At 43.7% G+C, this 24,095-nt stretch overlaps 1 protein-coding gene across 1 annotated transcript in view; it reads left to right on the top strand.

The window, feature by feature from the left end:
- Positions 1-1,058: 1,058 nt before the first annotated feature.
- The window catches only part of LOC139232722 (sperm-egg fusion protein TMEM95-like), a 140,499-nt gene continuing 117,462 nt past the window's right edge, over positions 1,059-24,095 (top strand). The window contains exons 1-2 of the mRNA XM_070863227.1: positions 1,059-1,141; positions 2,756-2,787. The gene's annotated coding sequence lies outside the window, so the exon portion shown is untranslated. The remainder of the gene's footprint in view (positions 1,142-2,755; positions 2,788-24,095) is intronic.

Raw genomic sequence — 24,095 nt, 5'->3', positions numbered from 1 at the left:
GGCAGCATATTGCGAGCTGCGTGCTCTAAGTGTGTCCGCTTCATTTGATAAGAAGTAGGCTTGTGGTGACCATTGCTGCCTCGCAGACCCACAATTTAATCTTGTTGGTTTTTGGGACGTCTGCTTTCGGTTGGACGTTGCTCGGCCGTGTTGTAACCCGTATCTCAGGGGAGGTTCAGTTGGGTGCCCAAAAGGATAAAAGGCAGAGCTTTCGTGCCGGGGAGAGGTTTAAAAATGAGCCAGTTCCATTGCCTTTCAACCCCCTCCCACCCCCCTCTAGCGAGCAGCTTTGCGATTGTGTGGCAGGAGCAGTCTTTCCCTTTGACCTTGTGTGAATTGCTTGGGTGTTGGGTCCCTGCCGGCAGTTTTGAGTGGCGCCCCCCCCCCCTGTTTTTTCCGGGTTTGGGTGAAAGGGGGGGGGGTGGGTAGGGTGTGCAGTCAGCCTCTTCTGTCTCCCCTAGCTTCGGGAGGAAAAAAAATGTAGTTTTGCATTGGCAACAGCAGATTCACCAAGCAGCATGGTGCCACTGCTTATTTTAACACCATTTTAGAAGGGGGGTAAATGAGAAAAATGACAACAAAAACCTTGAAGTGAGCATTTGATTGCACATATTATCTAAATATGGTGAGAAAAAAGAAAGCAGATGTTTAAAAATTGACCCTGTGCCAAGCAGCTATAGAGGAAAAAAATGTAGGTCGGCAGTTTGCAGTACTAACCAGGATAGCAGCCACTTGGCAAGGTTACAAGGCAGTCAGAGACGTTAGCTTTGGCGCAATTTTAATACATGCAAATACAAATTTTTTATTCTCGAACAACAAATCCCCCAGACTTGAGACTTTGCACATGTTTTCCTCAGGCATACAGGCTTGCACTAAATTTTTTTCAGATTTTTCCTTGCTCTAGAAAATGTGCAATTTGAGTGTAGAAAGTTGCGCAGGGGGAACTGAACAGTCTTTTTTTCACCCTTTACAATTGCTGAGAGGTTGTGCTAAGGATTTTAGGTAGGAAGGTTTCTGGGGGGCGAATGAGGAACAAAAAAAAGGTTCGAATTGGCCAGGTAGACTTTTCCGAGGTGGGGGAAAATGCTTTTTAATGATTTTTGGCTTTGAAATGTTGGAGCTCGACGAGGTTACAGGCAGAGTGAGTTGTTTTTTATATCAGAGTCTTTTGGTAGTGGTCACAGTGCATGCTCAGGGCCATCCGCATCAGGGTTTAAGAAGGGGGGGAAAAAGGCTATTTTCGGGTTCGAAAATCATTTCTTTTTGTCATGTTTGGGATTTTTGATCTTTCGAGTAGATTATCTGTGCGAAAAGGAGCATAGTTTTTCACTAATCAGTAATTTTTCGGGCTTTTTTGAATACTCAGTTTTGCACCCTTACTGTGTAGCCTGATGCAACTCACTAGCTCCATTGCTGCTGACGTTTCAAGATTTTTTTTCCCGAAAATATTCAGAATAATTCATAGGGGGTTTATTGTAGCAGATTAATGGGGGGGGAAAAATAGCATTTGGGAGGGGGGGAGGAAAATTGCATTCTATTGCAGTAATTTTTTTGTGCAGACTTGTGGAAAAAAAAAAGCTTTCTTTTTGAAAAAACGTTTAATTTTCGATCAATTAAATTAAAATTAATATGCGTTTTGGCTGCATTTGTAAATTCAGTTCGAATCGTAACCTTAATAAAGGCCTAGCCTGTCGAGTTTATTTTTAATGAGAAAAATTGGGGCTTGACTGGTGTGAGACAGAAATTAAGTGGGAATAGATTTCTGATATATGTGAGGAAAAGGTAAGTTTGGGACCGATAAATAGGTTTCGCTTTTCTAAAAAGGTCGATTAATGTTGGAAACAGAGCTTAAAAATAGCAGAATTTAGTTAGGGCGTGGCAATCTCTTAAATACTGCATTATAACCTTTCAATTTGCACTGAAGGCTTGATTTTTGCCAGTAATTTTGTCGACCGTACCTGTGTAAAATGAATTACGACCGTTTTCGAAAAAATAATTTCCTGCTTTTGCCCCAATTTAGTATTTTCTTTTATCCTCCCCTGCCCCCCCCCCCCCCAAAAAAAAAAGACTTGCTTTCTAAGCTCTTTTATTTTTCGTGTAGGATTTTAGCTAACAATTTAAAAAACCAATGAATAATTGCAGTCGCCAGGCCAGTAGTCACTGAAAGTTCTTTCTGGGGCGTTTTATTTGAGGCTATTTTTTTGGCTGGAGAGTCAGATGCAGAAAGTGACTTATGATAAGGCAGACATTTGCTGAACCGCCATTTTGTCTGAAGCAGCAGATCTGCCAGGTTCAGCAGACCTCTAGCTCTACCCTGCTCGTGTACGACATTCGACCATTGCTTCAGTTAGTCCTATTTTTTTAATTTGTCATTTTTTGCCAATATCCCCCCCCCCCCCCCCCCGCTTTTTCTTTCTCATCCACGGAAGTAGCCCGTGTCCGTGCCCGTTCCCTTTCTGTTTCGCCATGGGAGTATTTTTCGTACCGGTACAACTTGTTTCGAATAGAATAATTGTCCCGATTGATTGATTGATGGATGAATCTTGAGCACTAACTATCACTCGAAATTATTTGCTTTCTCTCTGTTCTGTTTCGACAGGTGAAAAAGGTATAATTGTGCCTGTTTTTTTTTATATTCGAATTGTGCACACGGTTTTTTAAACTTCATTTTAAGCTTAATTCTCGATTTTCGTATTTTCAAATTGGTAACAAAATCACTGAAAAGTAACAGCCGTTTTTCTTCTTTCCTCCCCAGCTCTCTGCAGGATGTCAGTACTTGATATACAGGTGGGTCCCTTCTCTCTTTCTCCTGCTAGCAGTCCGTAAAATAAAGTGGAAAAATATTTTAATATCTGCCAAAACTCTGATGTTTCTCTTCCCTATTTGCTTTGACAATATTGTAATCATTGTAAAACCTGGATCATCTTTGAGTACAGAGTTCCCTCCCCCTTGTCATGACATCTTGTGTCCCCTCGTGTTTGTGCACAGTTAGAATTGTTCAAAGTAATTCTTTTAAAAAAAAATACACTGTTTATCCAAACTGAATTGTTTTCTAAACCTGCTGTAATATGTGTTGCTCAATGCTCTTCAGTCCTGTGGTTTGTAAATTTTAACCAAATTCTGTCAAATCTAACGAGAAATTCTAACCCCTCCCCGTGAACATTCGCAGGCTTGTTCGACTGGTAACACTTGCAAATTTAAATAAAAGTTAGTTGTGCTGCATCCTACGAGTGCAACTCCGCTGGCTATTGCTGGAGAGAAAAAAATCAGAAGTTTCTTGTACCGTTTATACTCCTGTGGGGATGATACTATCCGCTGTTCTTCATAAATAATTTGCGCTTGTGTTCATGTGCAAAATTTCACAGTTTAAACATTCACAGAAATGCCTGGAGTGCACCAAAAAAAATTGTTTCTGTCTTCTTAAAACCAATCCAGATCGATGCAACACTTAACCCGCTACATTTATTCAGGTCTCGAGGCTATTTCAAACAATCCGTGTTTATTTTCCTTTGCCTTGAATTTGTCTATAAATTCACGGTGCCGTACGTTCCATCTGGTGCTACCTAGTCTATTTTTGGCGAAACCGCCTCACTGTTCATTAAAGTTGATGAGATGGCGATGTTTGCTTAATATGTTTTGAAAACCAACGACTGCCTCCACTTTTAGGTGAAATCTGCAATTATGTATAACATGGTTTATCAGTGTAATTACATTTTGCTTGTTTGGACCATGTCCATTTTGATCTACTCTTGCAATTTAATTTAAAGTAAAATGTCCTAAGAACTAGTTGGTTTATTAGCAAAAGGTTTTATCAATCACACGACACATTACCAGTTCATCCACCAGGCTCACAACCACCTGCCTCGTCGCGGATTCCCCGAACCCAACTGGCTGGGGTTTTATTGAGTCTGGTGAACACCATGTGACTGGCTAAGCCACTCCCCAACTCAACAGAGCCACCAACCTGTGAGCATAATCTGTCGCGTCGCCGGCATCCATTTAATTTACGCACCGCAGTAGCATTCTGCATGGTGTAATGTCGAAACGTGTGTGTATGGAACTGTTTGTTTACATGCCTCACTTCCTTCTCTTCCAGTCCTTCACCGTGAGCACGACAGCTCGGGAGGGAGGGGGGGGGGTCACTGCCTCCACCAACTACTCTCGACTGCGGCTATAAGGGGGCCACTTCTGCAAGGTGGGGGAGTTAGTCTCGCTGAGGATTTCAGAAACACGCCGTCACATATTGTGTGATCGTTGCTCCTTGTCGTATTTTCGAGCATTACAATTTTGAAGAGAGCCCCATCGCTATTTTCGAGTATGTTGATTCTAAAACACCACGCAACAACAAAACCCCCAATCTGTTAAGAGCTAGCTGTTAGGAATGGAAAGCCAGGGATTTTGGGGGGGGGGTGGTGGGGGGTATGAGAGAAAGGATGTAACTTACTGAACTGTTCAAAGGATTTGGGAATATTCTGGTTATATCATTCTCAGCTTGATGAAGATGCTCCAAGTTGTAAAATTTGAGATTTCTTCACTTTTTGAGGATGTTCCCACAGTATCAATGATGGGGATGTGGGTGTTTTTTGTGTGCCTTACATAGTGTACAGATATTTTGTTGACTTCCACTGTTGGACATGTAGCTATTCCCAATGGATAGTATTTGCCAACTATAATGTATTTACTTCACGGGTTCTTTGCTTAAGAAGTCATAGCAACACATTTGCTATTAAGAACTAGTTGGTTTATTAGCAAAAGGTTTAACAATCACACGACACATTACCAGTTCATCCACCAGGTTCACAACCACCTGCCCCATTGTGGATTCCCCGAACCCAACTGGCTGGGGTTTTATTGAGTCTTGTGAACGTCACGTGATTGACTTAGCCACTCCCAACTCAACAGCTCTACCGACCTGTGAGCGTACCCACAGGGGCATACGTTACACTAACCTACCCGGCTTACAGTTTAAAAAAAAAATGTATAGGACATTCATTTTTATTATGTAAATTGTGTTTTGTGAAGAATGTTAATTCAATTCAGCTTACCATTTAAAAAAAAAAAGCTACACTCCTCTCTTTCCTATGAACAATACTTTCTCTGGATAAGTCATCTATTTTTTCAGGAATATAAGTGACCAATTAAAAAAAAGTTCTGAAAAGTTTTCTCTGCATGAACATTCAATATGATTTACTGATTGCTCTGGGCGGGGAGATTCACTGCCAAGATCTGTCGGGCTATAATAAAGGTAACCTGCATCAAAATGTCCAGATCTGATTAAGTAACACTTGCTCAAAGAAGTAGTTTCCATTGGCTAACCTTGCTTTATGAAGAACTCGTTCTTATAAAATGCAATTGTCTATACTTTTACAAATGTCTTCCACTCGGTCTGGTGGGAGCTCTTTAAGACTTGCAACCTTGTCCACGCACTGGAAAGCATGGCGTGCAGGACACAGTAAGTATCAACGCTTAGAATGGGGGCGTTTGATCGAAACAAGAATATTACGGGCTATGCTTTACATTTTCATTTATCAGTAATACAAAATGCCTGTTGTGCAGTCCGCCATACATTTGTAACAGGCTGAAGTTTGGGGTGGCTTATGCCGACAGTCGGGGTTCTCTAACCTGAGTAATCTTCTTCAAATTTTCTATTAAAACATGCCAGTGCTGCAAATGAGTTCCCCAGCTGATTTAAGGCACAGGAGCCAATTGGAAGCTGCTGGCAGATGATCTGACAGTATTCTGAAGGAAGGTGGTTTTTGGCGAGGTGGGCGTAAGTGGTGATGTCTACAGTGATTACACGGCCCACACGCGCCATAACCTGCTGGAGTTAGGTCTTGTGGCAAAACTCGGCGTTTACTACACTGCGGGCCGGGGTGGGGGAGCGGTTCAGAGTCTTGCATTACTATTAAATCCTTGGATCGGGTAGCCTTGAATAGTTCCCTTTAAGTTGGGTTACTGCATTTAGCGAACCGGACTGAACATCAAGGGATTATTTTGAATTTTTATGCACTTGACAATCGTTCACTAAACAAATAATTCAATGCATCTTTGTTCTGGAGCAAGAATTTTGTATGTTCTCTGACTATTTCCATTCCGAGTTCTTCCCATTACCATTGCGCACTGTTACTTGAGCAAGAGAATGAGCAGGTTACAGCTTCCTGGACCAGTAGTTACCCAGTCGGAGGGGCAAAATGAGTACTGGTTTCTCTGATTTGTTCCCATCCTACCTACCCGAAATCTCCCAGCCTCTACTCAGTATTCTACATCTCCCCCAAAAATAGACAATTGAGATTGGAAACTTGCTATATGGATAATTGATATCGACAACCCTAATCTGGACTAATTAGCCAGAGACGCGAGTTAAAATCCCACCATGGCAGCTGGATTTAAATTCAGTTTATTAAATAAATCTGGAATTTAAAAAAATAGCTAGTATCACTAATGGTGACCATGAAATTGCCCGATTGTCATTAAAAACCCACCTGGTTCACTAATGTCCTTTAGGGAAGGAAAGCTGCCGTCCTTACCCGGTCTGGCCTATACGTGACTCCAGACACACAGCAATGCGGTTGACTCTTAACTGCCCCTCTAAAATGGCGGCTCACCACCACCTTCTCAAGGGCTAGTAGGGATGAGCAATAACTGTCTGCCTTGCCAGCAACGTCCACATCCCAGGACCGAATAAAATAAAGTCTTGCCGCTCGACAGCGTAGCATGCTGGGCTGCCAGCGCACTTGTGTGTATATATATGTGTGTATATATATGTGTATATATATATATATATGTGTATATGTGTGTATATATATATATATATGTGTGTATATATATATATGTGTGTATATATATATATATATGTGTGTATATATGTGTATATATGTGTGTATATATGTGTATATATGTGTGTATATATATATATATATGTGTGTATATGTGTATATATATGTGTATATGTGTATATATATGTGTATATATATATATATATATATGTGTGTATATATATATATATATATATATATAATATGCAATGATTATCTTCAAAGCTGAACGTAAGTGAATGTATGATCAGCGAAAATTCTCTTACCAATCGGAAATATTGACACATCCCAAATCCTTTCCAACCGACACGCATCCACTTCTAGCCAAGGGATTATAGGGGGGGAGGAACTTAACACAATCACAATCACTAAGGAGGGAGGTGGTACTCAGTAAGATAATGGGACTAAAGGCAGATAAATCTCCTGGACCTGATGGCCAGGTCTTAAGAGAAGTAGTGGCAGGGATAGTGGATGCATTGGTTGTAATTTACCAAAATTCCCTGGATTCTGGGGAGGTCCCAGCAGATTAGAAAACTGCAAATGTAATGCCCATATTTTAAAAAGGAGGCAGGAAACAAGAGACCAGTTAGCCTAACATCTGTGTTTGGGAAAATGTTGGAGTCCATTATTAAAGAAGCAGTAGCAGGACATCTGGAAAAGCAAAGTTTGGTCAGGCAGAGTCAGTGTGGATTTATGAAGTGGGAAGCCATGTTTGACAAATTTGCTGGAGTTCTTTGAGGATGTAACGAGTGGGGTGGATAAAGGGGAACCAGTGGATGTGGTGTATTGGACTTCCAGAAGGCATTTGACAAGGTGCCACATAAAAGGTTACTGCACAAGATAAAAGTTCATGGGGTTGGGGGTAATATATTAGCATGGATAGAGGATTGGCTAATTAACAGAAAACAAAGAGTCAGGATAAATGGTTCATTCTCTGGTTAGCAACCAGTAACTAGTGGGGTGCCGCAGGGATCAGTGCTGGGACTCCAACTATTTACAATCTATATTTACGACTCGGAAGAAAGGACCGAGTGTAACGTTTGCCAAGTTTGCTGACGGTACAAAGATGGGAGGAAAAGCAATGCGAGGAGGACACAAAAGGGCATAGACAGGCTAAGTGAATGGGCAAAAATTTGGCAGATGGAGTATAATGTTGGAAAGTGTGAGGTCATGTATTTTGGCAGAAAAAAAAATCAAAGAGCAAGTTATTACTTAAATGGAGAAAGATTGCAAAGTGCTGCAGTACAGCGGGACCTGGGGGTACTTGTGCATGAAACGCAAAAGGATAGTATGCAGGTACAGCAAGTGATTAGGAAGGCCAATGGTATCTTGATCTTTATTGCAAAGGGGACGGAGTATAAAAGCAGGGAAGTCTTGCTACAGCTATATAAGGTATTGGTGAGGCCACACCTGGAATACTGCGTGCAGTTTTGGTTTCAATATTTACGAAAGGATATACTTGCTTTGGAAGCAGTTCAGAGAAGGTTCACTAGGTTGATCCCGGGGATGAGGGGGTTGACTTATGAGGAAAGGTTGAGGAGGTTGGGCCTCTACTCATTGGAATTCAGAAGGATGAGAGGTGATCTTACCAAAACATATAAGATTATGAGGAGGCTTGACAAGGTGGATGCAGAGAGGATGTTTCCACTGATGGGGGAGACTAGAACTAGAGGGCGTTATCTTAGAATAAGGGGCCGACCATTTAAAACAGATGAACAGAAATTTATTTTCTGAGGGTTGTAAATCTGTGGAATTTGCTGCCTCAGAGAGCTGTAGAAGCTGGGACATTGAATAAATTTCAGACAGATATATACAGTTTCTTAAACGATAAGGGGTTATGGGGAGCGGGCGGGGAAGCGGAGCTGAGTCCATGATCAGATCAGCCATGATCTTATTGAATGGCGGAGCAGGCTCGAGGGGCCGAATGGCCTACACTTCCTATTTCTTATGTTCTTATGTTCTATTAGAATCATAGAAGTTTGTAGCACGGAGGGAGACCATTTCGGCCCATTGTGTCCATGCCGGCCAACAAAAGGCTATCCAGCCTAATCCCACTTTCCAGCTCTAATAGAATAGTTACTGTTAACTCAGTTTCCTGTTTGCTGTGTAACCCCTGGCATGACTTAAAAACAGAAGTTTTTTTTTAAGGAACGAGAAAAGGCTATTAAGAAAAACAAGCCTGTCTTTTAGTCCTAGATCCGCCTCCCTCAACCATGTCCCTCAGTTTCTCCAGAAAGTCATCCAATTGTCTCTGGAGCCCATTGTTAGTGCCTGCTTCAGTGGTTTTTTTCCCTGGTTATGAACATACACAAAAAACTGGCAGTAAAAGACCAGTCAGTCCATCAAGCCTGCCCCCCACACGTGATGCCTGGAGCACCACGATTTAATGCCCTGCCACTAATCTCCATCGAGTGCCAAAAAAAACCATGGCTGCTTTACAAGAATATTGAGTTTTGAATGGGGATATAAATGCCACCTGAGTTCCTCATTGTTACCATTTGCTTGGATCAGTTTTCTCAATCCCCTTCATAATCTTAAGCTACATTTTACCAAATGATAGTACATTAAAAGTAATAATTATACAGAGCAGTTTACATGTTTGGAATGTTCCCTTATAATTATGGCAGAAGTTGTGTAGCAGAAAGTCCTTTCTCACTCGTGCGAGAATGAATTCCTAATCTCTTGAATATAATTTTGTGGTAAACCAGTATTCCATCAAATAGCCACTTTAAACCCTTGATGAAAATTGCCATTTTATGTCATTTTTCAGCGAGAAAAAGGCACACATTTTATTTTTGGCTATGACTGACAGATTTATTGCAGATCACGTTTTCTTAAGTCAGGTTTGTCCTAGAAACCTTGCAGATTTTTATTGTGTAGCCACAGCAACAATTTCCCGGGTCTCTGGGCAAAGACCTGTCATGAATTTGAAAAATATTATGACTATTTTGAATTTGCTTCATTCTGATTTTTAATTTTTAAAAATGCCCCTTCTTTAATTGCATTACAGCTGAAAATGGGACTCCTCTTCCGCTCTGATTTCGTTTGCAGAATATTATCTGGGGAAATCGGGAGACCATAAACCTGTTTTAATTCTCTGAAATTATTTTCTTCTTGCAGTATAAAAGCTGTTGCAGTTCTCATTGTTTCTTGTTTTCTCCCATGGACGCTAGGTGAGACTTCAGAGCTAGTGAGTACCATGTGAAATGTTTTCCAGAACGCTTGTCCCTTTCGTAGCAACATGAATCCTCTCTCTCTCTCTCTCTCTCTCTCTCTCCTCCCGTCCTGTGCTTTATGTATAGCATACCTATATCGTCATTTGTTTCCTCAGTGTCAGCCATGGCTCAGTGGGTAGCACTCTCGCCTCTGAGTCAGAAGGTTGTGGGTTCAAGTCCCATTCCAGGAACTTAGGAGCACAAAAAAAATTTAGGCTGACACTCCCAGTGCAGTACTGAGGGAGCGCCGCACTGTCAGGGGTGCCGTCTTTCGGATGAGACATTAAACCAAGGCCCCGTCTGCTCTCAAGTGGATGTAAAAGATCCCATGACTCTATTTGGAAGAAGAGCAGGGGAGTTCTCCCCGGTGTCCTGGGCCAATATTTATCCCTCAATCAACATAACAAAGAAACAGATGATCTGGTCAGTATCACATAGCTGTTTGTGGGAGCTTGCTGTGCACGAATTGGCTGCTGCGTTTCCTACATTACAACAGTGACTGCACTCCATAAGTACTTAATTGGCTGCAAAGCGCTTTGAGACGTTTGGTGGTCATGAAAGGCGCTATATAAATCCAAGTCTTTCTTTAAATTTTCTTATCTTTCTGCTCCCAAAGGGGTGAGAACCTTTTTTTAAATGCTGTTTTAGCTTACAGACACAAGTCTCAGCATGTTCCTATGCGGCCACAGTCATTGTTGTCATTAAACCTTTTCACCAAGTTGTGTAGTAACAGTTTGTGTTCTCCACAGTCAAAGCTAATTCCTTCATCTTGATGATATGCCACGTGAGTTTGGCCAAGCTTTCTGCGATGGGAAGCACAGGTTTGAGGAGATATGGTTGCTTCAAACTATCTCTTGATGTGGCCAAAGCCACCAATGGCCTAGTCATCATACTTTTTTTTTGGAATCTGCGCAGCCATTTCTATAAAGGGATGTACAAAGGACCAAGCTACGGCACGTATATATACTGAATAAAGGAGGTCAGCACACTGGTTGTTCACAGCTAGCCTTGTTATGGCTCAGGACAATGAGAACAATATATTTTGGCTCTTGTATAACCAATCAGAAGCTTGACACTCTTGACTCTGCAGAGCCATGGGGAGTGTTCTCCCTTGCCTCAGCTTCAGGGTAGAGAAATCCAAGATGAGCTCAATTGGTTAGCTAGGAAGACTTCCTTTTCAGCCGCTCCCTGACATGGTACCAGAAAAAGCTCAAAAAGGCCCAAATTGGAGATGACAGTCACAAGACTGACTTGAGAGATGGTCACCTTGGAGATGAGCTATTAAGCAAAGGATGCAAGCCGCCAGTCTGCCAATGATAGAAACAGATCTCGTTTCTAAAAGCTGTTCCTTGAAATCACAGCTCTAAGTAAAACCTGTTGGCACTGAATTAATCAGAATTCACAGGCTTTATTCACACGTGCCATTTTGTACAGTGGAAGTTGCCAAAATTGCAAGTTTTCCCGCCGATTACGTGATTTTACAGGGTTTATTTCAAGTTCTGGGTTTGCAAATTGGATGTAAAGTGCGTGTGTTTAAAAAAATTAAACATGTACAGCTAGTTATTATAGTTTCAGGGCTTTACCAGAGCGTTCTCTCTTCCTCTGCACCAAGAATCCCTTGCAAGCCCTTTCTCCCTGAGAATCAAGGTGTTAATTGTACAATATCGGGTAATGTAGTGTTGCCCAGGGACATCCTTGTTGCTGAAATCTGCTCAATGGAATTGACTCAATTTCCCCTCGTGTCCACCTGTTGGTAACGGAAGAATCTGATGCTACACTGTGTGATTTAGGCATTAAACCCCAAATTAAATTAATTGAAAGTAATTTAAAAAAATTAACAGTAGAAAATCAATACGGCAGATTTCACCTGATTACAGAACTTTTAACTGAGACCTGGAATACAAAAATAATAAGATGCAATGCTGTGTTAACTCTACTAATAAACAGATACATAGTTTGGTCTTGCCCATGGAGTCTTTGTGTGTGTGTGTGTGTGTAAACTTCTCGGGAGCAAGAGGAATTGAGAGCAGCTCGGTAGAATGGGCAGTTCTTGGCTGCAGAGCTAACATCAAAGTCGACTTCAAAGGTATTAGTCACCCCACACCTCCCCTCTAATGTGGTCAGAAACCTGCCTCAAGCTTTTCATCTGTTTCCAGGGCAGAGTCGAGCAGTGAAAGTCTTGCTTGCAAGGCACCCCAATCTCTCAAAACAAAAACCGATTAGCTATCCCACGCCTACCAGTTCCTTGTACCATGGTCTTCACCCACATCGCGGCAGTGGTGGTGTGGTTACTGTGTCCAAATTCTGCCTTGTTCCATCTCCCTGTTCCTCAGCTCTCTCTCCACATTTGAACACTTAGCCCTTTCCCACTCTGCCTACTTTGTCTTCCAAGATCCTTGAGTATCTTTCGCCTCAGCTCTTGGTTGCTTTCCAGGTTGAAATCTCCCTCCTTACACATCATAACAGTGATTACACTTCAAAAAGTACTTCGCCGGCTGTAAAGCGCTTTGAGGCGTCCAGTGGACATAAAAGGCGTTATATAAATGCCGGTCTTTCTTTCTCCTGTCCCCTCAGTTTCTTCACTAAGTGGCTCATTTACGTCTGCTGACTTAACCTTCCATACTAACGCCACCGTTTCAACCTCCACTGACTTCCTCGCTTCCTATCTTTTCCTCAACCTCACTGTCCGTATTGACATCCAACCCCCCCCCCCCCAGCATGAATGACTTGTAACTTCCCTTCAAACTTATCACACAGGGCCTTGAGACCTCTAACACTGATGGAACTCTCTCAAATCACACACTCATTCCCCTTCCTCCACAACGCGGAAACTTGTGCTTTCGTTTTGCACCCGTGGGACGAAGCACTCCTGAACTTGCTCCTTAATTCCCTCTCACCATTCTTTCCCTGCCGTGTGTAATGGTATTGCTGCTGCTGGTGACCCCCTGCGCTGTTAATGCCTCACTTCCACTCGATCTGAGACGGGCTGTCACCACTTGCTGTTTCCCCTGATCAAACTGCCCCCTGAAACCTGCAGATCATAATGTCGAAAACATCTGAAAGTTCACCACCAGATTTCGCTTAACTACTGAGATTTACCATTATTCTCTTCTCCCCCAGCTAAATCTTCGGGTTACTCCAAAATGATCTTGCAGTGTTGAGGCAAGATCACCCTTCGCTCTCTTCCCACTGTTTCACGGCCGCCGACATCATTTCTATCCTCTTCCTTCATCCCTGTCGCCTTCAAAATGGCCGACTACAGACCGCTCCTCCAAAAGCCAACTTTGAATCCTTGTTTCGTCACAGCTCAATCTTGCCTTCCTCTCGGAGCCACCTACCCTGACACACGCGACACCCTGCAATCTGGTTTCTGTTCTACCAAAAGCAGAGACAGCTTTTGTCATAGATGCTAATGTCATCCTCTGGTAATGGCGATCTCTGTGCTTCCTCCTGCCTTCTGGGTTCCTCTGCTGCCTTTAACACCGTTGATCATTCGATCCACCTCCAACACCTCTCGCGACCAGCCCATCTTTGCTGCAATGATCCTTCCTGGTTCTATTCATAAGCTCTCCCAGTGGTTACAGTACACATCCCATTAATGATTGATTTCCTAGCCCCAGACAGCCAAGGACTCCAGCTTTAGTCCTCTTCCTATTCTGTTTGGTACCCCCTGGGTGTCTGTAAAGGATCAATTTCCATATGTATGCTGATAATGTGTGCGTTTTTCTTATATGCCACCTCTTCATTTCATGGCCACTCTTTGACCTTTTTAACTGCTTATTGGGCATTAACATAAGAACATAAGAAATAGGAGCAGGAGTAGGCCACCTGGCCCCTCGAGCCTGCTCCGTCATTTAATACAATCATGGCTGATCCGATCATGGACCCTACTCCACTTCCCTGCCTGCTCCCCATAACCCCTTATTCCCTTATCGTTTAAGAAACTGCCTATCTCTGTCTTAAATTTATTCAATGTCCCAGCTTCCACAGCTCTCTGAGGCAGCGAATTCTACAGATTTACAACCCTCTGAGAGAAGAAATTCCTCCTCATCTCTGTTTTAAATGGGCGGCCCCTTATTCTAAGATTATGCCCCCTAGTTCTAGTCTCCCCCATAAGTGGAAACATCCTCTCTGCATCCACCTTGTCAAGCCCCCTCATAATCTTATACGTTTCGATAAGGTCACCTCTCATTCTTCTGAATTCCAATGAGTAGAGGCCCAACTTACTCAACCTTTCCTGATAAGTCAACCCCTCATCCCCGGAATCAACCGAGTAAACCTTCTCTGAACTGCCTCCAAAGCAAGTATATCCTTCCATAAATATGGAAATGAAATCTGCACGCAGTATTCCAGGTGTGGCCTCACCAATACCCTGTACAGCTGTAACAAGACTTCCCTGCTTTTATACTCCTTCCCCTTTGCAACAAAGGCCAAGATTCCATTGGCCTTCCTGATCACTTGCTGTTCCTGCATACTATCTTTCTGTGTTTCATGCACAAGTACCCCCAGGTCCCGCTGTACTGCAGCACTTTGCAATCTTTCTCCATTTATATAATAACTTGCTCTTTGATTTTTTTCTGCCAAAGTGCGTGACCTCACACTTTCCAACATTATTCTCCATCTGCCAAATTTTTGCCCACTCACTTAGCCTGTCTATGTCCTTTTGCAGATTTTTTATGTCCTCCTCACACATTGCTTTTCCTCCCATCTTTGTATAGTCAGCAAACTTGGCTACGTTAAACACAGTCCCTTCTTCCAAGTCGTTAATATAGATTGTAAATAGTTGGGGTCCCAGCACCCCACTCATTACTGATTGCCAACCAGAGAATGAGCCATTTATCCCGACTTTCTGTTTGTCAGCCAATCTTCTATCCATGCTAATATATTACCCTCAACCCCGTGCACTTTTATCTTGTGCAGTAACCTTTTGTGTGGCACCTTGTCAAATGCCTTCTGGAAGTCCAAATACACCACATCCACTGGTTCCCCTTTATCCACCCTGTTCGTTACATCCTCGAAGAACTCCAGCAACATTTGTCAAACATGGCTTCCCCTTCATAAATCCATGCTGACTCTGCCTGACCGAATTTTGCTTTTCCAAATGTCCTGCTACTGCTTCTTTAATAATGGACTCCAAAATTTTCCCAAACACAGATGTTAGGCTAACTGGTCTATTGTTTCCTGCTTTTTGCCTGCCTCCTTTTTTGCATAAGGGTGTTACATTTGCAGTTTTCCAATCTGCTGGGACCACCCCAGAATCCAGGGAATTTTGATAAATTACAACCAATGCATCCACAATTCCTGCCGTTACCCCTCTTAAGACCCTAGGATGCAAGCCATCAGGTCCAGGGAATTTATCTGCCTTTAGTCCCATTATCTTACTGTGAAAGTCTTGGGATGAGTCAAAAAGAAATTACAGCTTAATTAAGCAAAACTGTAGCCAACCATTTTGACTCCCTTTAGCCCACTGTCTTTAACTCCACCAACCTCTCTGAATACCCCCTTTGGTTTAGACCGATACTGTTGTAGAATATGGGCTGCTGCTTGACCACAAGCTGAATTTCCTTCCTCGTATTCACTTCGGGACCACAGTTGCAACATTGCCTGCCTCTCTCCCACTTCTGACCACTGCAGCCTAGACTTTAATCTGTACCTTTATTACTTTCATAGAATCATAGAAATTGACAGCACAGAAGGAGGCCATTTCGATCCGCGCCAGCCTAATCCCACTTTCCAGCTCTTAGTCCGTAGTCCTATAGGTTACGGCACTTCAGGTGCACATCCAAATACTTGTTAATGTGGTGAGGGTTTCTGCCTCTACCACCCTTTCAGGCAGTGAGTTCCAGACCCTCACCACCCTCTGGGTGAAGAACCTTCCCCTCAAATCCCCTCTGAACCTTCTACCAATTACTTAAAATCTATGCCCCCTGGTTGTTGACCCACTGCTAAGGGAAATGGGTCCTTCCTATCCACCCTATCTAGGCCCCTCATAATTTTATACACCTCAATCAGGTCTCCTCTCAGCCTCCTCTGGTCCAAAGAAAAAAAAAACCAGTCTATCCACTCTTTCCTCATAGCTAAAATTCTCCAGTCCAGGCAACATCCTTGTAAATTTCCCTTGAACTGTCTCTAGTGCCTTGAAGCTCGACTTCTCTGATGCTCCCCTAGTTGGCCACCCAACTTCCACCCTCCACAAACTGGCATTCACCCAGAATGCTGCCATCTGTAACGTTACCTTCTCAAAGCCCCACATTTCTATTATCCAGATCCTCACTCGCTTCCACCAGCTCCCTGTTGCCAACAAATGAATTTTGAGATCCTTATCCTCAAGTGCCTACATCGTCTTATCCAAACCCTGTGCCCAGTGACCTCCTTGGACCCTACACTTGATAAGCTCCTGATAAACTATGCGATATTACCCATTAGTTAATGATTAAAATCATTTTGGGACACTGCCCCTATAGCAGTTCCTCCCTACAGTATCAGCAGTTTTTGCAGCTGCTCTCGGCAGTGTGGAATAGTCTGTTCCCATGCAGTTATTAGTTCGGAAGTAACTCGCTGCTTCTACGGTGAGATTTTGCATTGTTAATGGTTTTCTATGATTTTCCCCTCTTCACCCTCCCCTGTTCTATACTTCAAGCAGACATGTCTGGCTATTTTGTCTTGGTGCCATTTTAGGGTGTTGGCAATCTCCATTGCAGCACATTCCAGGCAGGATTTTTTTCTTTCCTTGCTCCCTGTTCAATGGTACCTTCATTTGTGTAAAACATCTAGTTGCCTTCATAGTCTACCCAGGGCTGCTCGGTGAGTGATAATCTTAAAACAGAGAAAGTGAACCACCTCATGAAAATATGTGACGTGTGCTCGACTGTGGTGGCTCTCGATTCTGGTTTAAGGTTGCAGCGACTGCCATTGAGTCTCCTCACCTAAGGAAGGATATACTTAGCATTGAAGGAGTGCAACGAAGGTTCACCAGACTGATTCCTGGGATTGGGGATTGTCCTATGAGAAGAAATTGAGTACACTGGGCCTATATTCTCTAGAGTTTAGAAGAATGAGAGGTGATCTCATTGAAACATACAACATTCTTACAGAGCTTGACAGGGTAGATGCAGGGAGGATGTTTCCTCTGGCTGGGGAGTCTAGAACCAGGGGTCACAGAATAAGGGGTCGGCCATTTAGGACTGAGCTGAAGAGAAATCTCTTCACTCAGAGGGTGGTGAATCATTGGAATTCTCTACCTCAGAGGGCTGTGGAGGCTCAGTCATTGAGTATATTCAAGACGGAGATCGATAGATTTTTGGATATTGAGGAAATCAAGGGATATGGGGAAAGTGCAGGAAAGTGGAGTTGAGGTCAAAGATCAGCCATGATCTCATTGAATGGCAGAGCAGGCTCGAGGGGCCGAATGGCCGACTCCTGCTCCTAATTCTTATGTTCTTTGGTTGTTTATGCTGTTTCAGTAATCTTCTTAAACAGCAGAGTGCCTACCGGACTGTGCAGAAGGGTGTCACCAGCTTGCACTTGGAAGCCAATCCCACTTGCGGTGAAGTCAAAGATGGTTTATTTCAGACTGGGAAAGGCCTGAGGATCCAGCTGCCACAGAAACTGCAACCTACTCCGCGGGCAGTATCGTGTAGGAAGGCAGCAACCACGGCACCGTTCTTTCAAAAATTCACCTGCTGTTGTACCTTCGCTCGCAAAGCACTACGACCGACTCTGAATCTTGCGCAATTTCCTGCAGCATAGCCCGGGACTTGAGCAATCGCTGCTCTGTCACTCGGCTGCCTGTTCCACCCGCGTGGTCAATGTGCTCGAGTCACTAATTGGAGATTGTGCGCTGTATTAATTGCCGCAGGGGCAGTTTGCTACTTACGGCAAAGCAGCTGACTTTCTGCAGCTGATGACTTTTCAACTTTGGTTGAATTACTCATCGTGGTTCTGTTTAGAGTGAAGCTGCTGGGCATCAATTATCATCTTTTAATAGAGCCAATAGCCCTTTGAGGTTTCTTATGAAGAACACAATGACTTCATCTACCATTTAAAACTTGACCTAGAATGTGGTCATGCTCAATAAACTGGATTTAGTCCATCCTCTTATCTAGATTGGGCAGCCTTTGATCCTGGTGTGGCTAGCCGCGCCACTAAAGCCACCAGATGTTTACAGAGTCCCCTGAGATTAGTGTCAGCCGTGGCTCAGTGGGCAGCACACTCTCGCCTCTGAGTCAGAAGGTTGTGACTTCGGGTCCCACTCCAGGAACTTGAGCTCTCAAATCCAGGCTGACACTCCCAGTGCAATGCTGAGGGAGCGCCGCACTGTCGGTGGGGCAGTACTGAGGGAGTGCCGCACTGTCGGAGGGGCAGTATTGAGGGAGTGCCGCACTGTCGGAGATGCCGTCTTTCAAATGAGACATTAAACCGAGGCCCCGTCTGTCCCCTCAGGTGGACGTAAAAGATCCCATGGCACTATTTCGAAGAAGAGCTGGGGAGTTCTCCCTGGTGTCCTGGGGCCAATATTTATCCCTCAATCAACATAACAAAAAACAGATGATCTGGTCATTATCACATTGCTGTGTGTGGGAGTTTGCTATGCGCAAATTGGCTGCTGCAGTTCCCACATTACAACAGTGACTACACACCAAAAAAATACTTCATTGGCTGTAAAGTGCTTTTGGACGTCCCGTGGTTGTGAAAGGCGCTATATAAATGAATGTCTTTCTTTCGTGGCTTCAGATGATCGTGGCTGGAAATAGCACAATGGATTTTAACACCCAAATTTCTCCCAGTTGTGCCTTTATCTCTGGCAAGAACGAGGTTACGACAGTGTATGTGTTGGTTTACCATCCATGACGTTTGCGTCTGTTTTTTAAATGTAGCAGAAATTGTTGAGTATAGCTTGGTCAGCTGCTGGTGACAGCGCTCAAGCCTGATGTGTCCTTGTGTTTGATTAGTTCCTGCTCACTAACCACCAGCTGAGTTGCTGATGGTTTTCCAGGTTCAAATATTCAAATAAGATCTCAAGTCCTCCCAATGACGGGCTGAAACAGCCAAGAATACACGTGGCTTAAAGGTTCCCTCTTCCTAAGAGAACTGGGTGTTTTACTCCCATTACTTTCTACTTAGATGAAGGGGTTGTCTTATGAAGAAAAGTTGGGCCTATACTCAATGGCGTTTAGAAGCATGAGAGGTGAACTTATTCAAACGTACAAGATTCTGAGGGAGCTTGTCAGGGTAGATGCAGAGAGGATGTTTCCCCTCGTGAGGGAATCTAGAACTAGGGCATAGTTTCAGAATAAGGTTCGCCCATTTAAGACTGAGATGAGGAGGAATTTTTTTCTGAGTGTTGTGAATCTTTGGACTTCTCTACCCCAGAGAGCTGTGGAGGCTGGGTCATTGAATATATTTAAGGTGGAGATAGACAGATTTTTGAATGATAAGGGAGTGAAGGGTTATGGGGAGCGGGCAGGGAAGTGGAGTTGAGGCCAGGATCAGATCAGCCATGATCTCATTGAATGGCAGAGCAGGCTCGAGGGGCCGAATGGCCGACTCCTGCTCCTAATTCTTATGTTCTTCAAAAGTATAGGAAGTTTCTAAGCTTGTCTAAGCTGTGCTCTCGGTGTTTCCCGCTTGAAGGAGAACTGGAAGATGCTCATCCTCCCATGGGTCAAGTACTGTGGCCAGGAGACTGATTGGCTGCAGTGGTCTGAGAGCTACACATGAATATTGTGATCTGGAAGGGTGCATTTTGTCGCATAAATGGAGGGTTTACCTGGAGTTGAATATTCCTACCAGTGTTGGGATAGTATTTCGTGACAGTCTGTTGGTGCACTAGCGGAGAAGATTTCTGTACTTCTGTACATCTTTTCCCTTGGTTTCCGCTCATAAAATGGATCTTTTGTAAGATGCAGCGAGGAAACGATGCCTCTTGTGGTTCTTCATATCAACCAGCTTTTCAAATCCTATATAGGAACCCCACCCCACTCCCCGACCTGAGACAATGGATCTTCCAATTGATGCGTGCCTGCTGAGATAGTCAACTTAGAAGAAGGATTCAAATAGTTGATATCTTCTGGTATCTGTGTTCACGGTTGTTTCAATGTCTCTGCACGGGAGTTGAATATGGACCACAGCAATTAGTACTGGAATCTGTTGAACCTTTGGGTTCCTTTTAAGCTTGTGTTTCTTTCAAAGGATTTGTTAGTTGTACCCATTGGTAACCAATCCATTGTAACTTGTTTGACGAGGTAGCAGAGAGGAATGATGAGGGCAATGTGGTTGACGTGGTGTACATGGACTTCCACAAGGTGTTTGATAAAGTGCCACATAACAGACTTGCCATCAAAGTTGAACCCATGGAATAAAAGGGACAGTGGCACCATGGATACGGAATTGGTTCAGTGACAGGAAACAGAGAGTAGTGGTGAACGGTTGTTTTTCAGACTGGAGGAAGGTATACAGTGGGGTTCCCCAGGGGTTGGTACTAGGACCACTGTTTTTCTTGATATATATTAATAATTTGGACTTGGGCAGGTTGAGAAAGCGGTTAAAACGCACACAGGATCCTGGGTTTCATAAATAGATGCATGAAGTACAAAAGCAAGGACGTTATGATGAACCTGTATAAAACACAGGTTCGGCCTCAACTGGAGTATTGTGTCCAATTCTGGGCCCCGCACTTTAGGAAGGATGTGAAGGCCTTAGAGAGGGCGCAGAAAAGATTTACGAGAATGGTTCCAGGGATGAGGGACTTCAGTTACGGGGAGAGACTGGAGAAGCTGGGGTTGTTCTCCTTGGAGCAGAGAAGGTTGAGAGGAGATTTGATCGAGGTGTTCAAAATCATGAGGGGTCCGGCAGAGTAGATCGAGAGAAACTGTTCCCATTGGTGGAAGGGTCGAGAACCAGAGGCACACAGATTTAAGGCGATTGGCAGAAAAACCAAAAGCGACATGAGGAAAAAGCTATTTACACAGCGAGTGGTTAGGATCTGGAATGCGCTGCCTGAGAGGTTGGTGGAGGCAGACTCAATCGTGGCTTTCAAAAGGGAGTTGGATAAGTATCTGAAGGAAAAGATTGTTCCAGGGCTATGGGGAAAGGGCGGGGTGAGTGGGACTGGCCACAGGGGTCTTGCAGAGAGCCGGCACAGGCTCGACGGGCCCAATGGCCTCCTGTGCTGTAACCGTTCTCTGATTCCCTTTTGCCCAAGACTGAATTTCACTTTGCTCAGAAAATCATCCTGTTAAATTGTCATTATTTGCCACCCAATATTTCTTCCACTGAAAGGGAGCATCACTTCGATGATTTTTACAGGGCATGAATTTTAATGTAGGTAAGATTATAGATATTCTGGAATCTGGATAGCTAATGGTTTCCTTTGGGAGCAAGATTTTCAGCAGCCGATTACAAAACGGCGCACAGCTCATTGAGCAATGTAGCTTATCTCCTTGTGTTCATCCCCAGTGGACATACCAGGAACGTTGGAGATCATTGTACTTTTGCAGTGAGTACGAGGGAAAATCTACAAACAATTCATTTCAAGGCCATCTGTAAAGCTTTATTTCCTCCTCTTTACAGCTTGTGGTGATCAGCCTTTGGATGGAATAGTTCAATGTTGAACAAGTGAAGGGCAATATTACATGATTTCTTATTTGTTCAATTTTCATATGCAGTGAAGAGATGGAGATAGCTGTTCTGCTAAATTACACACATTAGGATTACACCGGATATACGGCACAGAAACAGGCCGTTCGGCCCAACCAGTCCATGCCAGTGTTTATGCTCCACTCGAGCCTCCTCCTGTCTTTCCTCATCTAACTCTATCAGCATAACCCTCTATTCCCTTCTCCCCCATACACTTGTCCAGCTTCCCCTTAAATACATCGATACTATTCGCCTCAACCCCTCCCTGTGGCAGCGAGTTCCATATTCTCACCACTCTCTGGGTAAAGAAGTTTCTCCTGAATTCCCCATTGGATTTCTGGGTGACTATCTTATATTGATGGCCTCTAGTTATGCTCGTCCCCACAGGTGGAAACACTCTCTGTATCCACTCCATCAAAACCTTTAATGCTTTTAAAGACCTCTATTAGGTCACCCCTCAGCCTTTGTTTTTCAAGAGAAAAGAGACCCAGCCTGTTCATCCTTTCCTGATTTGTATACCCTCGCATTTCTGGTATCGTCCCTGTAAATGTTCTCTGCTCCCTCTCCAGTGCCTCTATATCCTTTTTATAATACGGCGACCAGAACTATATGCAGTGCTCCACGTGTGGTCCAACCAAGGTTCCGGTTGGGGTGGAGTGTAGATGTTTTTAGTATAAGGGGTGTTGCAGTGGTGTGGGGCGGACTGGTTGGGCTGGGTGCTCTTTGTCTTTCCGTCATTGTTCATGGGTTTGTATGTAACCTTTAAGGCTACTCACAAGAGCAGTGTGGCTCTTTGTCGGCCGGCATGGACACGATGGGCTGAAATGGCCTTCTGCTGCGCTGTAAATTTCTATGCTTAGCATAACTTCTGTACTTTTCAATTCTATACCTCTAGAAATGAAATGGTAAAACTCTCTGTGGATAAGAGGAGCAGAGAGATCTAGCAGTGCAGGAATCTTGATTCCTGAAAGTGGGATTGCAGTGACCTTCCCCCGACCCCGATGTGCATTATCCTTGATGCGAGACTGATCTCTCGTCTCTTCTATTTCAAGTCCGTCATCCAACAACATTAGTTTTGTTTGGTCTTTGCCATAATTAAAAAGTCTTTTGATTCGTTGGGGGCTGAGAGGGGCACAGAGAAAATATTTCCAGATGTCTTGTCAAACCTACAGGGCTTTATTTACTATTCGGGAAAGTCCTTAGACTAGTTTGTCGATTATTCAACTGACTCCTTGGATTAAAGCCTACCTAGGAAAAGGAGGTTCAATATATATGTATAATATGGGTATAGAAGGAATACCAAAATGTTCCTGTGATATGGGAAACTGTGGGAGAAAATGCAGGAGGACATTGGAATGGGAGGATAATTGCAAGTGTAGATTTATATGGATTAGTACAGTTTGGTGTGGGGGAGGAGAGGGGGAAATAACATCAGCCCTAAACAACAAAACCCTCAATGGAGTAGAGGAACAAAAAGTCCTGGTGGTACAGTTTCTTAAAAGTGCCACTGCAGGTAGAAAAGGCCACAGAGGAGCTCTTGGCTCAGTGAGCTCCAGTGATTGTGTAACATGGCCCTGGCCAAGCTGAGTTTGTGCTGTTGGGAAGGCTCTCCTGGGTATGTGTTGAGGGAGCGTGTGACAGGCGCGTTTTATAATCTGAAAATAAAAACAAAAGTAGAACTTAGTGTGTGTAACTTCAGGCTATACTTACTCGTGGTTCTATGTTTGGCATTCTTCTGCCTTGCGGCTGTCAATGTAAGTCAATAAAATAGGTGTTCCCTTATAATTTGATGTCTCCAGGCTTCAATTAGTTGATGTAGAACCACATTGCTCTCTCTTCCCCCTCTATGTTGTGAATTGTTTCAGATATCTTTTGTGAATATAATATTTTAATTAAACTGGGCACACCAATTCCCCCCACTCTGCAGAAAGGAGTGCAGTGAATTGTTAAAATTCATTTCACACGTACAGGCTGCGTATTAATCTTATTTTAAAGACTTGCATTTATATGGTGCCTTTCACAACCACTGAATGTCTCCTAGCGCTTTACAGCCAATGGAGTATTTTTGGAGTGTAGTCACTGTTGTAATGTAGGAAACGCGGCAGCCAATGTGTGCACAGCAACACAGCAATGTGATAATGACCGGATCATCGGTTTTTAATGATGTTGATTGAGGGGTAAATATTGGCCAAGACACCCGGGAGAACTCCCCTGCTCTTCTTCGAAATAGTGGCCGTGGGATCTTTAACGTCCACCTGAGAGGGCAGACGGGGCCTCGGTTTAACGTGTCATCCGAAAGACGGCACCTCCGACAGTGCACCGCTCCCTCAGCACTGCACTGGAGTGTCAGCCTAGATTTATGTTTTCATGTCCCTGGAGTGGGACTTAAACCCACAACCTTCTGACTCCGAGGCGAGAGAGAGTGCTG

This window comes from Pristiophorus japonicus, chromosome 20, assembly GCF_044704955.1.
Source record: "Pristiophorus japonicus isolate sPriJap1 chromosome 20, sPriJap1.hap1, whole genome shotgun sequence".
Taxonomy (NCBI): Eukaryota; Metazoa; Chordata; class Chondrichthyes; family Pristiophoridae; genus Pristiophorus; species Pristiophorus japonicus.
The sequence above is the reverse complement of the archived record's forward strand: the minus strand, read 5'-3'. Positions and strand labels throughout refer to the sequence as shown.